This window comes from Trichechus manatus, unplaced genomic scaffold (genome assembly GCF_000243295.1).
Source record: "Trichechus manatus latirostris isolate Lorelei unplaced genomic scaffold, TriManLat1.0 scaffold00044, whole genome shotgun sequence".
Lineage (NCBI taxonomy): Eukaryota > Metazoa > Chordata > Mammalia > Sirenia > Trichechidae > Trichechus > Trichechus manatus.
Genome location: NW_004443980.1, coordinates 11,741,317 through 11,755,138, shown reverse-complemented (window position 1 = coordinate 11,755,138; position 13,822 = coordinate 11,741,317). Strand labels below are relative to the sequence as shown.

At 38.2% G+C, this 13,822-nt stretch overlaps 1 protein-coding gene across 1 annotated transcript in view; it reads right to left on the bottom strand.

Annotated features, from left to right (window-relative positions):
• CCDC122 (coiled-coil domain containing 122) overlaps positions 1 to 13,760 on the bottom strand; it is a 42,595-nt gene extending 28,835 nt beyond the window's left edge. The window contains exon 1 of the mRNA XM_023731610.1: positions 13,367 to 13,760. The gene's annotated coding sequence lies outside the window, so the exon portion shown is untranslated. The remainder of the gene's footprint in view (positions 1 to 13,366) is intronic.
• Positions 13,761 to 13,822: the final 62 nt, after the last annotated feature.

Sequence of the window (13,822 nt, the reverse complement as noted above, 5' to 3'; positions counted from 1 at the left end):
TTGTCTAACATCTCACAGGGATGGCAATGACATTCCATCACTAGTGCCAAAAATTAAAATACAATGGTTATGGGTGAGATTTTTGGAGAGAAGTATTGCTGTATTTGAATCTTGGTTCTGCTGCTTTTCAATTGTTATGACCCTGAGCAAGTTTCTTAGCTTCTTTGATCTTCAGTGGCTTCATCTGTAAAACCTCATGGAGCTGTTGTAATAATTAAAGTAATATGTATAACATGCTTAGCACAGTACCCGACGTACAATTAGTAAAATTAATTATTACGGATTAGTAGCAGTTGCCTCGAGAATTATGATGAAATAGATTCTGAGACTATGACCGGAATCTATAAGAAACAGAATCTATAAGATCAGTTAGCGATGTCTGCCATGGGTATGTTGTTGTTGCCGTTCAGTCGATTCCGATTCATGGTGACCCCACCTGTGCAGAGTACAACTGCCCTACAGGGTTTTCAAGGCTGTGATCTTTTGGAAGCAGACTGCCAGGCCTGTCTTCCAAGGCACCTCTGGGTGGGTCTAAACCGCCAACCTTTCAGCTAGTAGTCAAGCCTTACCAAGCGCTTAACCATTTGCATCACCCAGGGCTCTGCCATGGGTACAGGATATAGGAAATACAGTGCCCTCTGCCTAGTAATATTCTGGCCAGGATAAGAACTAAGCAGGTTTAAAATCATGTTTGGTCTCTTCTATATAGGAGTAACTGACAAGATGAAGGGGGAAATATTTTCCTCCCTTGAAGATTAAAAGAAGAGTTCCTTCCTCAACCAACATAATAAACGAATGGCGAATGGTCAGAGCTAACGGCCTTACGAGCTTTAGGAAAAGCAGTATGTTAATTTACCTGTCCATTCTTACACAGAGGAAAAGGTACAACTTGTAGTCTCTTCTCTCCTTTTTGGTTCACTTTACTTCTACAAAATAATCTACAATGATAATCTTTCACTTTGTTTTTCCTGTCATGTAAATGTAACTTGTCTAACATCTCACAGGGATGGCAATGACATTTCATCACTAGTGCCAAGAATTAAAATACAATGGTTATGGGTGAGATTTTTGGAGAGAAGTATCAGTGTATTTGAATCTTGGTTCTGCTGCTTTTCAACTGTTATGACCCTGAGCAAAAGTAGCTCAACGTTGTTAAGTAATCCTGAAGTTGAAAATTGTCATCTCCTATATAACATTTACTCATATGGATATTTTCTTTATAAATGACTGAGGCTTTAAAAAAAATCTTAGCTGATTTTTACACAACTTGTGAATCCTTCCAAATCATACTAATGTCATGATCAACTTTATAAACCAAAAGAAGTGAAATATTATCATAACAGCAAGGCATATGTAAGGAAGCCTCTACGAGGTCTGCAAAATCACTAAATATCTTTCCTAAAGATTGGTTAATTACAAAGTACTCAAGTATTAGTTACATTTGTTTCCCAAAATAATTTTTTTTTATTGTACTTCAGGTGAAGGTTTATAGAACAAATAGTTTCTCACCAAAATAAAATTTTAAAGGACTGAAATCTGATATGTAAATAAAAAGGAAAGAAAAACAAAATAAAATTTTTTCCCATTGTCAGGAGACCTCAAATCTGCCTAGAATTATTTTTGCAAGGTAAAGAAATCCTGGGACCTTTACTCAGCAGATGTAAAGTTTGTCATGATCACCCCTAAAAATTTATGATTCTTTCCTGTATCTTCATGTCACTTCCTTCCCTCTAAGCTCACTTTGAACTTATCTCCTTCATCAAGTCTTCTCTGATATTGAGCCTGTGCACTCCGTCCATGCCCTTAATCTAGGTCTTTTCTGTTTAATATACAGAATTGTCCCAGAATAATTCAGATGCTCTCCAGGTCTTTTGTATGAGTTTCACGGTCACAGATTTCATCCTCAATTCCACCCAGCCCCTCTACAGTTATACTTGCAGCTAGTTCTCGCAATGATTACAGTACCAAACGCTTTTATACAGTGCTTACTTTGTGCCACACACTGTGTGGTGTAGATAAAAAATAACAACAAAACCCCCAAGATATGGAAACCATGGTTTGGGGGATATGTGGCTTAAATGGCATAACATAGTTTATGAAGAAAATGTTCTACATCCTACTTTGGTGAGTAGCATCTGGGGTCTTAAAAGCCTGTGAGCAGCTATCTAAGATACTCCACTGGTCCCACCCTGTCTGGAGCAAGGGACAATGAAGAAAACCAAAGACACAAGGGAAAGACTAGTCCCAAGGACTAATGGACCACAACTACCACAGCTTCCATCAGACTGAGTACAGCACATCTAGATGGTGCCTGGCTACCACCACTGACTGCTCTGACAGGGATCACAACAGAGGGTCCCAGGCAGAGCTGGAGAAAAATGTAGAACAAAATTCTAACTCACAAAAAAAGACCAGACTTAGTATGGCAGAGACTGGAGAAACCCCGAGAGTATGGCCCCCGGAAACCGTTTTAACTCAGTACTGAAGTCACTCCTAAGGTTCGTCCTTCATCCACAGATTAAACAGGCCCATAAAACAAAAGGAGACTAAATGGGCACACCAGCCCAGGGGCATGGACGAGAAGGCTAAAGGGGACAGGAAAGCTGGTAATAGGGAATTCAAGGTCAAGAAGGGGAGAGTGTTGACACATCTTGGGGCTGGCAACCAATGTCCGAAACAATATGTGTATTAATTGTTCAATGAGAAACTAATTTGCTCTGTAAACCTTCATCTAAAGCACAATAAAAAAAACCCAGATATTTATATAGCATTTATTCTGTGCCAATTGATATTCTAAGAACTTCACAAATTTATTTACTTATACCCTATGAGGTAGATATTATAACTGAAATTTCCATTTTACAGAGAAGTCAAGTCAGGCACAGAGAGGTGAAGAAATTACCCAAAGTCAAACAGCTATTAACTGTCAAGAGATGTGATTTGAATTCAGGTAGCCTGGCTCCAAGGTTCATGCTCTTAACTACCATGCTATACTACAAGATTATAATCTTTTTAAGGAAAGAACCATGTCTTTACATACCACTCCCAGAATCTATTTGCTTTTGACTTACTGTATTGCTAAAATACCATTTTTTATATTGACCCCCTCCTTTCCATTCTCCTACTATCCACATTACATCTCAGGGGAACTATTTCAGTGAAGTCCATGGACGAAGCTGCTACAACGCCTACAAACCTCCAGTAGCTTCAACAACACTGTTTGCATGACTGGAGAGGAGACCCAGTGAGTTCCTCTTGATCCTGAGCAGTCCCTCTCCTTCTCCTAAGCCAAAATCACAGTGTCATCCCCACAATGTGCCTAGGAGACTTTGGGCACTATTCCCATTATGCCTTACAACCCTATCTCCAGGAGAAGCCTAAGATTCCCAGTTCATCCCTCATCATGGAGACTTATCACATAAGTCTCCTAATTTGATGTCATGTTACCCACTTCCCAACCCCTTTACATCCTTCATTATGACCACGGAAACTCGTGGTCCATCTTCAACAATATCCTGCCTATCTACAGCCTCTTCAATGGCCTTTCCCTTCACCTTTTTGCTCTAACTGAAGTCCAAAGATACTGCTTTCCCTGTACCATCCTCAAGCCACTAAGCATGGAGGCCAGCTTATTTTTCCTGTTCCTCATTAGCACTGCCACATTATCATCCTTTCCTCCTCCCTAAAGCGCCCTAGTTTGACGTTCATGCCATCAGACTAACGTTTACTCTTCCTTATTGTTATCTACTGATCTCCAGAACTCTCCTCCTCATTCCTAGATTTCAGCATCTGACCTGCTATGTATCTACTACTACTACTGCTGTCATTATTTCTTCAGGATTTCAACATCTATACAGATGATGCTTCTAATTCTATGTCCTCAAAGTTCCTTGATGTCTTCTCTCATCCAGCCACCCACTCTCATAACTGTACCTTACCCACAACTACAGATTCACACTCTCTTATTTTTCCAGCTCTCCTCCTAGCAGTTTGACTCTAAGCACTCCTTGACCACACTGCCATGGATTGAATTATGTCCCCCGCAAAATGTGTGTATCAATTTGGCTGGGCCATGATTCCCAGTATTGTGTGGTTGTCCTCCATTTTGTGATTGTGATTTTATATTAAAGAGAATTAGGGTGGGATTGTAACACCTTTACTAAAATCACATCCCTGATCCAATGTAAAGGGAATTTTCCCGGGGTGTGGCCTGTACCACCTTTTATCTTACAAGAGATAAAAGGAAAGGGAAGCAAGCAGGGAGTTGAGGATCTCATACCATCAAGAAAGCAGTGCTGGGAGCAGAGCTCATCCTTTGGACCCAGGGTCCCTTCGCGGAGAAGCTCCTAGTCCGGGGGAAGTAGATGAGGGCCAAGAGAGAGAGAAAGCCTTCCCCTGGAGCTAACGCCCTGAATTTGGACTTTCAGCCTACTTTACTGTGAAAAAATAAATTTCTCTTTGTTAAAGCCATCCACTTGTGGTAGTTCTGTTATGGCAGCCCTAGATGACTAAGACACACACCAAGACTTCTAACCCACTGACTCTTCTACATTTTCATGATCTTTCACTCCCCTCCTTTCCTGGCTTAAATTCCTTTGCATTTACCCTCAACTCCCTTACATCTCTCTCCCTGTTCTATTTCCCTGGAAAAATCCAAACCAGCTGCTTTTCTTACAGTTGAGTAGCTGAATATGTCTGAAGAAAGACATACAACTACATCGTAGTCTCATTTTATATTCAAGACCATTGATGTCAAACAGACCTTTGATGTTAGGCCCTTAGGATTCCCTAATTTTCACAGATGATTATTTCACTCCTTCTTCTCTGTCCTCAAACCACCCAAATCTTTTCATCCTTCTCCTTTTAGTTGAGAGCCTAGCTTCTTATTTAACTGAAAATGTAGAAAAAAATTACAGGAGATGGTAAATCACCTCATTTACAACTGTTTCTACTGCATCTGAACTTATGTATTAGTCTATCCCTTTCTTGCAATGATTAAAATGTCCCTGTTCCTATCAATAATGTCCCTGTTCCTATCAAAGGCTAATCATCTACTGTTTACTTCTTTCTCCCCTATTCAAGGACATTACTCCTTTAAATGTTTTCTGAACAGAATTTCCCTCATTACTCGGTCAAACATATTATCCTAAACATCCCAGTACAAAATCAGTAACCACCACCACCACCACCACTCTCCCTTGACACTATAACCTCCTTCAGCTATGGACACATTTCTTTGCTCCTCTTTATAACCAAACTCCTTACTGTCTGCTACCTCCCTCTCATTCTTTTTGAAGTCGCTAAATCAAGCTTTCACATTCCAGCTCCATGTTACCACATTTAATGAAAAATTTCATTCGTCTTATTACTTGACCTATCAGCCATCATTTAGCACATTTGATTATGCTCTCCTTGAACCACCACACTTACTCCTTTCCTTTGCGGTTTCCTCCTATTTCTCACTTATAAATGTTAGTGTGTGCTATGGCTCATTCCTCAGGCCTCTTCTTTTTTCTATACTCATTCCCCACGTGATATAATCCAGTTTCATGGCTTTAAAATTCACTTATAGGCTGGCAACTCCCAGATTTATAGCTCTTGAAATCCAGACTCATACCAAATTGCCTATCTGATATCTAGGCTTGGATTTCTTTGGCCAATACCATACTGTCTTGATCACTGCAGATTTATAGTAAGTCTTGAAGTCAGGTAGTGTCAGTCCTCCAACTCTATTCTTCTTCAGTATTGTGTTGGCTGTTCTGGATCTTTTGCCTTTTCATATAAACTTTAGAATCAGTTTGTCAATGTCCACAAAATACTGACTGGGAATGCACTGAAACAAGAGATGAATTTGGGAAGAACTGACATCTTAAGAATATTGTCACCCTATCCATGAGCACAGAGTATTCCTACATTAATTTAGATCATCTTTGATTTCTTTCATTGTTTCTTTTCTATCTCCTTCCACTAGTGTAAGCTCTACAAGGGCAGAGACCTAGAATAGTGCCTGGCACATAACAGGTATCTAACTATATTCTATCTTCACTCCAATTCACCCTATCCTGCTGACAGAATAATGCTCTTAAAGCACAGTTCTGATCATGCCAATATCATAGCTAATGTTTCAAATTCATCTTTGATGGCATCTCCTTTAAGAAATCTTCCTTAGTCTTTCTGTTCAGATGTGATTTCTTCCTCTTTAGCACAATTGTTTCTGTATCTCTATTATACCATCGTAGATAATAGGATAGGTCCTGGAGTCTGATAGAGCTAGTTTTGGATGCAGGTTGTGCCACTTACTAGCTTATTATTTCTAATCTAGGCCTCAGATTCCTCATCTATGAAGTGGGAATAATAATAGTACCTTCCTCATTAGGGTTATTATGAGGATTAAAACATATAATAAGCACTTAGCAAATTCCTTTCACATACTGAGTACTCAACAGATTTCTATTCTTGTTATTTCATTATTTTATACTTATCTGTCCCCCACTAGACTATACACTCCAGGAAGAAAAATACCATGCTTATTCATTTTTTCATTTCCTAAAATATCTGCTGAAGTAACATAAAGAATGAGGAAGATCAGATTTATATACTAAAAATTAAAGTAATTTGCTACTTCCTTATCTCTGTTTCTGAAACAGCATCAACTGAACAACTCTGAAGTGATATTCATTTAGAACAACATTTATGAAAGGATGTTGTTAGCAGTTGCTGTCAAGTCATCCCTCGACTCATGGTGACCCTGTGTGTTACAGAGTAGAAATGCTCCATAGGATTTTACTGGTTGTAATCTTTATGGAAGCAGTTCACCAGGCCTTTCTTCCACGGAGCCACAGGGTTGGTTTGAACTGCCAATCTTTAGGTTAGCGGCTGATTGCAAACCACTTATGCCAAACAAGCTCCTCATGAAACAATATCTGTTGTAAAACCAGGTAATTTTTAATTTTTTTCAGATCTCTATTGTAGAATGGGAGTCCTGGTGGTGTAACGGTTAAGAGCTCAGCTGCTAACCAAAAGTCGGCAGTTCAAATCCGCCAGCCGCTCCTTGGAAACCGTATTGGCAGTTCTACTGTGTCCTATAGGGTTACTGTGAGTTGGAATCAACTCCATGGCAAAGGGTTTTTATTGTAGAATGGAGAAAAGATAAAAATAGAAAAGAACTACTGCCATCTACTGATAATTGATTAGAAATGCATAAATCAATGAAATAGACTTTGGCAACTAACAGTTTCAATTACTCTTTCATTCAAAACATATATATTGGTACATATTATATGCAATATATTTCGGAGACTATAAAGATGAATTAAATGACTCTGATTAAAAAAAGAAAACCTTACAATACCTATAGTATTTGACAGTAAATATCTCAAACATTACATATTATATAAAACATAGTCATTTGGAAAAAATACTTCCAACTAAAAAAGAAGCTTTACAGAAAACAGTGCAATGGAAATAGTACAAAAAACTACCATTCTGCTATATTAATAATAGTCAACATTTATTGAGTGCTTACTATGTAATAACACTGTTCTAAGTGTTTTACTGGATTATCTTTTATCTCTCAGAGTGATCCTATAAAACAGAATTACCTATCTTCTGTAGATAAGGAAACTTTGGGGAAATTAGGAAATTTGCCTAAGGTCACACAGCCAAGTAAGAGGGATGGTATTTGAAGCCAAGGAGGATTCAAACTAACATTTATTAGGCACTTAATATGTACTAAGGCACTGTGATAAGCATGTTTTGTGTATTAACTCATTTGAATTCAAGAGGCAAGCCCCTGTTCTAGGCCCTTAGGATGAGATTTTAAAAAGGCCATGGTTCCAGCTTTCAGAAACTCATCATCTGATACCTTCCTCCAAACAGATGAGCAAATTAAAGCAGGACTGTCAAACTCCAGTGGGACTTTGAGAGCTTCTGACTCAGAAGAATCCAAAGGAAGCAATTACATACATGCCCCCATGTCACATTGAAACATTTTTCATTCTGCATGAAAAAAAGCTGCTGTGTGGACCTGCCAGGCAGCAGAGTATAGTTATGTTTATCATTTTATTTTATCTCCTTTAGGGTAGACATTTTACTAGAAAATACAGAAAGAAAAATTATGTGGTAATTTTCACACAAGTGAAATGGGTTTTTTTCCTAAGCGGGAGGGGGAGTTCAACATTCACAACTGATGTTGGACTTGGGAGGCTAGAAAATTAACCTGGGGAAAGACAAGATAAGAGGGTTTCCTGGAATCAAGGGAATTTTAAATTATAGTATGTATTCATCATAAGTATGACAGAATCAGATTTGGGTGGTTCAGTTCCAACAAATAAAGAGGCATAATGGGGAAATGATTCTTACTACAAAAATGAGTAAGAATCAATGATACATGCTTCAGGTAAAAAAGACTTTTAAGTCTTCAACCACGTTTTTAAAAAAAGTTATAACATCATCAGAGTCATCCAAAAGTAATTAACTGAATCATTAAAAATTTATTACATACCTATTATATGACAGTGTCTTAGAAGCTGCTGAAACTAGGGACTACTTACTCCCTTTTCTGGCCAGGCACTGAGATTAAAGTTTCAGGGCCCTAAGAGCAGAAACCAGAGGAATTGTACTGTTTTTCAACTCCTATCCAAAACAGTATAAGCAACATTCATACATTACCCACATTGCTCCTGGCTTTCTACCAAAGGTTGGAATTCTCTGCATGTGCAGAAAGTACTAGACTATCAAATCATCTCGTTTTTGCATGTAGACATGTAGGCATTGGTCTGCAGCCCACATTCATGCTTTAAGCCTTCAGTTACCAAATTTTTATTTAAAAAAACTTTTTTTTGATAGCATGTGTTTTCAGTATTGGAATGCATGCTTACTGAGTGTGTTCAGATTTTTGGTTGGTAGTATGGATTTTGAGAAATATGATCTGGCAATACCATCCACCAATGAGACTAGTGGCACTGTGGCGCCACCGATCTGTGGCATGACAGTATGCCAAGGAACTGTTATTGTCAGGTGCTGCTGAGTCAGTTATGACTCACAGCGACACCTTTCCAAAAAAAAAACAACCCGGTGCCCTGTCACGCAAGAAAGTCATAATTATGCTTGCAAGCCTCATCTCACAGAAATAGAGGAACAAGTGGTCAAAGTTTACAAAACTAACACATCCAGAAAGCTCACTTAATAGAATGCTCAAACTATACAACAATGAATCTCCAACTCAGGTCTGCTGAGCTTCACACATTTCAAAAGGGACCCACCTTGACGCTAAATGCATTAGAATGGGAAATGCTTTGCCAGTGAGGTCCAGAGGCATAAAACATGGCTGGCAGATGAAAAAGGAATGACTAGTCAACTGCTTCAAAAGGTGCCTACCTCTGGTATAGAAAATTAAAGGCCCTTGGTGAAATTCAGTTATAACCCCCTTGTCTCATTTGGGATGCCAACGTGCAAGATTTTTTTCTGTTTTCTAAACATGTAAGCATGATTTCTAAGCCAAGAAGAGCTTTTAACAAGGAACTCTGCAGATGTTACATGTCTTTTTCTGGAAGGATCCATAAACTTCAGGGCAAATTGCTTAAAAACAACTGTTCACAGTATTTTTAACTTCCATTTATTCTCATGAGAAGATTTACATGGTGATATAAGAACATCTTGGTTCTCAACAACTCAAAAACAAAAAGACAAACCACCCAGTTAAAAAATGGGCAAAGCACATGAACAAACATTTCACCAAAGAGGGCATTCAAGCTGCCAACAAACACATGAAAAGATGCTCGTGATCATTAGCCATCAGACAGATGCAAATCAAAGCTACAATGAGATACCATATCACCCCTGCAAAAATGGCACTGATCAAAAAAAAAGAAAACAAATGCTGGCAAGGCTGCAGGGAGATTGGAACCCTGCTCTACTGCTGGTGGGACTGTAAACTGGTTCAACCACTATGGAAAACGATATGGCATTTCCTCAAAAAGCTAGAAATAAAAATACTCTATGATCCAGCAATCCCAAGCCTAGGTATATATATCCTAGAGAACTAAAACTACTGACACAAATAGATATATGCACACTATGTTCATTGTACGATTACTCACAATAGCAAGAAGATGGAAACAGCCTAAGTGCCCATCAAAAGATAAATGAATGAACAAACTGGGGTACATACACACAATGGAATACTATGCAGCCATAAAGAAAAATGATGAGTTCTCAAAGTATACTATATAATGTGAATGAATCTGGAGGACATTATGCTGAGTAGCATAAGTCAATCACAAAAGAACAAATACTGTATGATCTCACTATTATAAAAAGACAAGAATAGGTACACATATAGAAAGTAGCATTCTTTGGTGTTTACCAGGGATGGGGGGAGATGGCGAGGGGGAATCACTTTCTAGATAGTAGATACTTGTTAGTTTTGGTGATGGGTAAGGCAATACTGAATAAGGATGAAGTCAGTACAACCTGACCAAGGTAAAAGACGACATTAAGAAGTACACAAGAATAAAGGATTTTGGTAAAAGCCACAACATATACAATTTTGCAACAACAATAACAACCACCAAAAAATATGTGTGATTACATAGGTAAGTATGTATGCCTATATATGTATAGGTAAGCACACATACCTGTGTGCATGTACAGGTGTATCTATAGGCAAATTTATATACTTATTTGAGTGTACTACATATATATTCATATATAAAATTAAGCACATAGGGGGCACAGTTGTGGATACTTCCTAGACATAACCAAATACCTCATGAGACTGCGTTACTGGGTTTGAGGGCTTAAGACCATAGTCTTGGGGGAGCAACTCGGTCAACTGGGATAACATAGCTCATAGCTCATAGGTCAACTGGCATAACATCCTAGTTCAGTGAGTAGCGGGGGTCTAGGGTCTTAAAAGCTTGTGAGTGGCCATCTAAGATACAACTATTGGTCTTTATGCGTCTGGAGCAAAAGAGAAAGAAGGAAACCAAAGACTCAAAAAAGAAACTAGTCTATAGAACTAATAATCTACACAAACTATGGCCTCACCTACCTTGAGACCAGAAGAATTAGATGGTGCCCGGCTACTACTGCTGACTATTCCAACCAAGGACACAGCAGATGGTCCCAGATAGAAAGGGAAAAACATGTACAGCAAAACTCAAATTCCTAAAAAAGGCCTGACTCACTGGACTAACAGAGACTACAGGAACCCCCAAGACTATCACCCTGGGAATGTCTTTAAACTTGGAACTCAAACCACTCTCTGAGGTCACCTATCAGCCAAAAGACAGAGTGGCTCATAAAATAAATATTACCCGTGAGTACTGTGCTCCTCTAAACAATCATCTTAATAAGACCTAACAGTCAACATTTAACCTAGGCCAAAGATAAGAAGGTAAAGGGGGACAAGGAAGGTAGATTAAGGGAAACAGAACAATCAGAATGGAAATAATGAGAATGCTGACACATTGTGAAAAGTGTAACCAATGTTAATGAATAACATGTATAGAAATTGTTAAATGAGAGCCTAATTTGCTATGTAAATTTTCTCCAAAATCACAATAAAATAAAATAAAAAAGAACATCTTGGGATTTCCTCAATGGTTCCCCTTAACGGCCAGCACTATATCTGCCCTCAAAATGTTTTCCTCTCTCTGGGAGGAATGGACACATGGTCAAATAATTAAAATGTGTAAGTACATTAAAAGTTCTCTTAGTCATCTTCTACTTAACCTGTCATCAATTAATCTGAATTATTTTCTTTGTAAATCATAAGTGGCTAATGCCCCATCATGCTGAAATCCTCATGGCTAATAAGCTATTCTCTAGTGAGTCTGCTTGCGTCTCCTTCTACCAGTTGAATTCTACAATCTTACAATGAGTTACTTATGTTTGTTCCCAAACCTGTTTATGCCAGTTGTACTTGTTATTTTGTTTTCATTATATTTTATATGTTGTTCATAATATTTTACGTAATACGTAAACCAATGAAACAGCTTAAAAATAGTCTGTTTCTTTAAAAATCATTTCATATTCTGGAAAGACCCAATAAACGTAAGTTGTTTGTGTAATACAACGCTAAGGGATTAAGAAGAATCAATTTGCATTCTGATTCACAAGTGCCTTTAAATTATTTTCCTCTTAAGGAAATCAAATCTGGGGAAATCTTAGCTGATGGTATGGTTTATACAAGAGAGACAATGCAGAAGTCTAATCAGCAGTCCATGTGCAAAAAAAAAAGGCCTTGGCTTTTCTCAACAGATTGGCAAATGAGCATAGTTATTTGTTTTAGGTTAAAATAAAAATGTTTGAGATATTTATGTTATTTTTTTCATGATTCTCTGGTTTAACCCATTTTTTTCTTTTTTTTAAACAGCTTTATATAATTTATAAACCATAAAATTCATTCTTATAAAGTGTACAATTCAATGTTTAACTGACTTTCTCCAATTTTTCCATAGTCCAGTCTGGACTGCATCTATGACAAGGCTTCTTCTGTACGAATGAAATGCTAAAGCAGCAGCAAATAATTATGCTTGCAGAGGGGAAGCTTTCAGACAAGGTTAAATTTGACTTTGAAGAATCTTGAATAATAAAACCGGCCTATAAAGAGAATGGTGTTCTAAGCAGAGGAATAGCACATGTAAACAATGAACCTGTGTGACCCGTCCTTTTGTTCGGGTGTTTTGGGAATAGGGCAATGATTTTGTTGAAACCTGATTATGCATCTGAATCATCTGTAGAGTTGTTTGTAAAACAAAACAAAGTAAAACAAGCCCCAGCAGGACTCCCAGAGATTCTAATTCACTGTATATCTGGCGTGAAGCCTTGCATTTATTGTTTTGAAAAGCTCCACTAGTTGTTCTGTTGTGCTACTGACATTGAGAACCACTAGAGTGGGGTAACTGGGGAAGGGTAGGAGAGTATAGAAGATGAGGCTAGGTAGTACTCTCTGACAAGACAGTGAAAGGAAGTGATATGTAAATACAGTATGACAATAAGATTTCTCTTCCCCCAACAACTCCACTACTTAAATTTTTTTTTCTTTTTTACTGCTACTGCTGCTGCAGAAAAATGAATTTCCACCACTGTCTGTGAAAACAGGATAAATGTTTTAAACCTATTTTTAATTAAGACTTCCATTTTACTTGAGGTAGTATTTAACATAAAACAAACTTAGGACAGAGAATGTACCTTCTGCTCAAGAGGTTTACCATCTACCACTCAGACTTCTTAACAAATGTCCAGAAGAAATAATGACGACGCAAATCGTGATGAAAACATCTGCTAGGAATACTGAAAAGAGAGTTCCTATTCAGGGTTGCTGATCCCATTCTCTGGTCAAGTGGAAGCACTTGCCTACCTCCAAGTGCTCTTCTAAACTACCAGATTTTCGAGATTCTCTTCCTCTGCCAGATAAAGGTTCTTCAGCATTTATCACCTGAGCAACAATAAAGATAAATGGATTCTCTCCTTCCATCATATCCAGTTCCACAGGAAGCACCCTTTCTCCTACTCTTTGAAGACTGGGTATTTCTTTACCACAACACCTGCCTTCCATACAGCTGCTCAATATTTTAAAATAAATAAACCTTGTACTCTTTGAGGATCTATACTGCACCTTTATCACAATTCTAAGGGTTAGTACCTTCTAATTTTCTACTAAAACAAAACCGTTGCCGTCGAGTCGATCCCGACTCATAGCGACCCTATAGGACAAAGTAGAACTGCCCATAGGGTTTCCAAGGAGCGGCTGGTGGATTTGAACTGCCGACCTTTTTGGTTAGCAGCTCACCAGGGCTCCAACTTCCTACTAGTG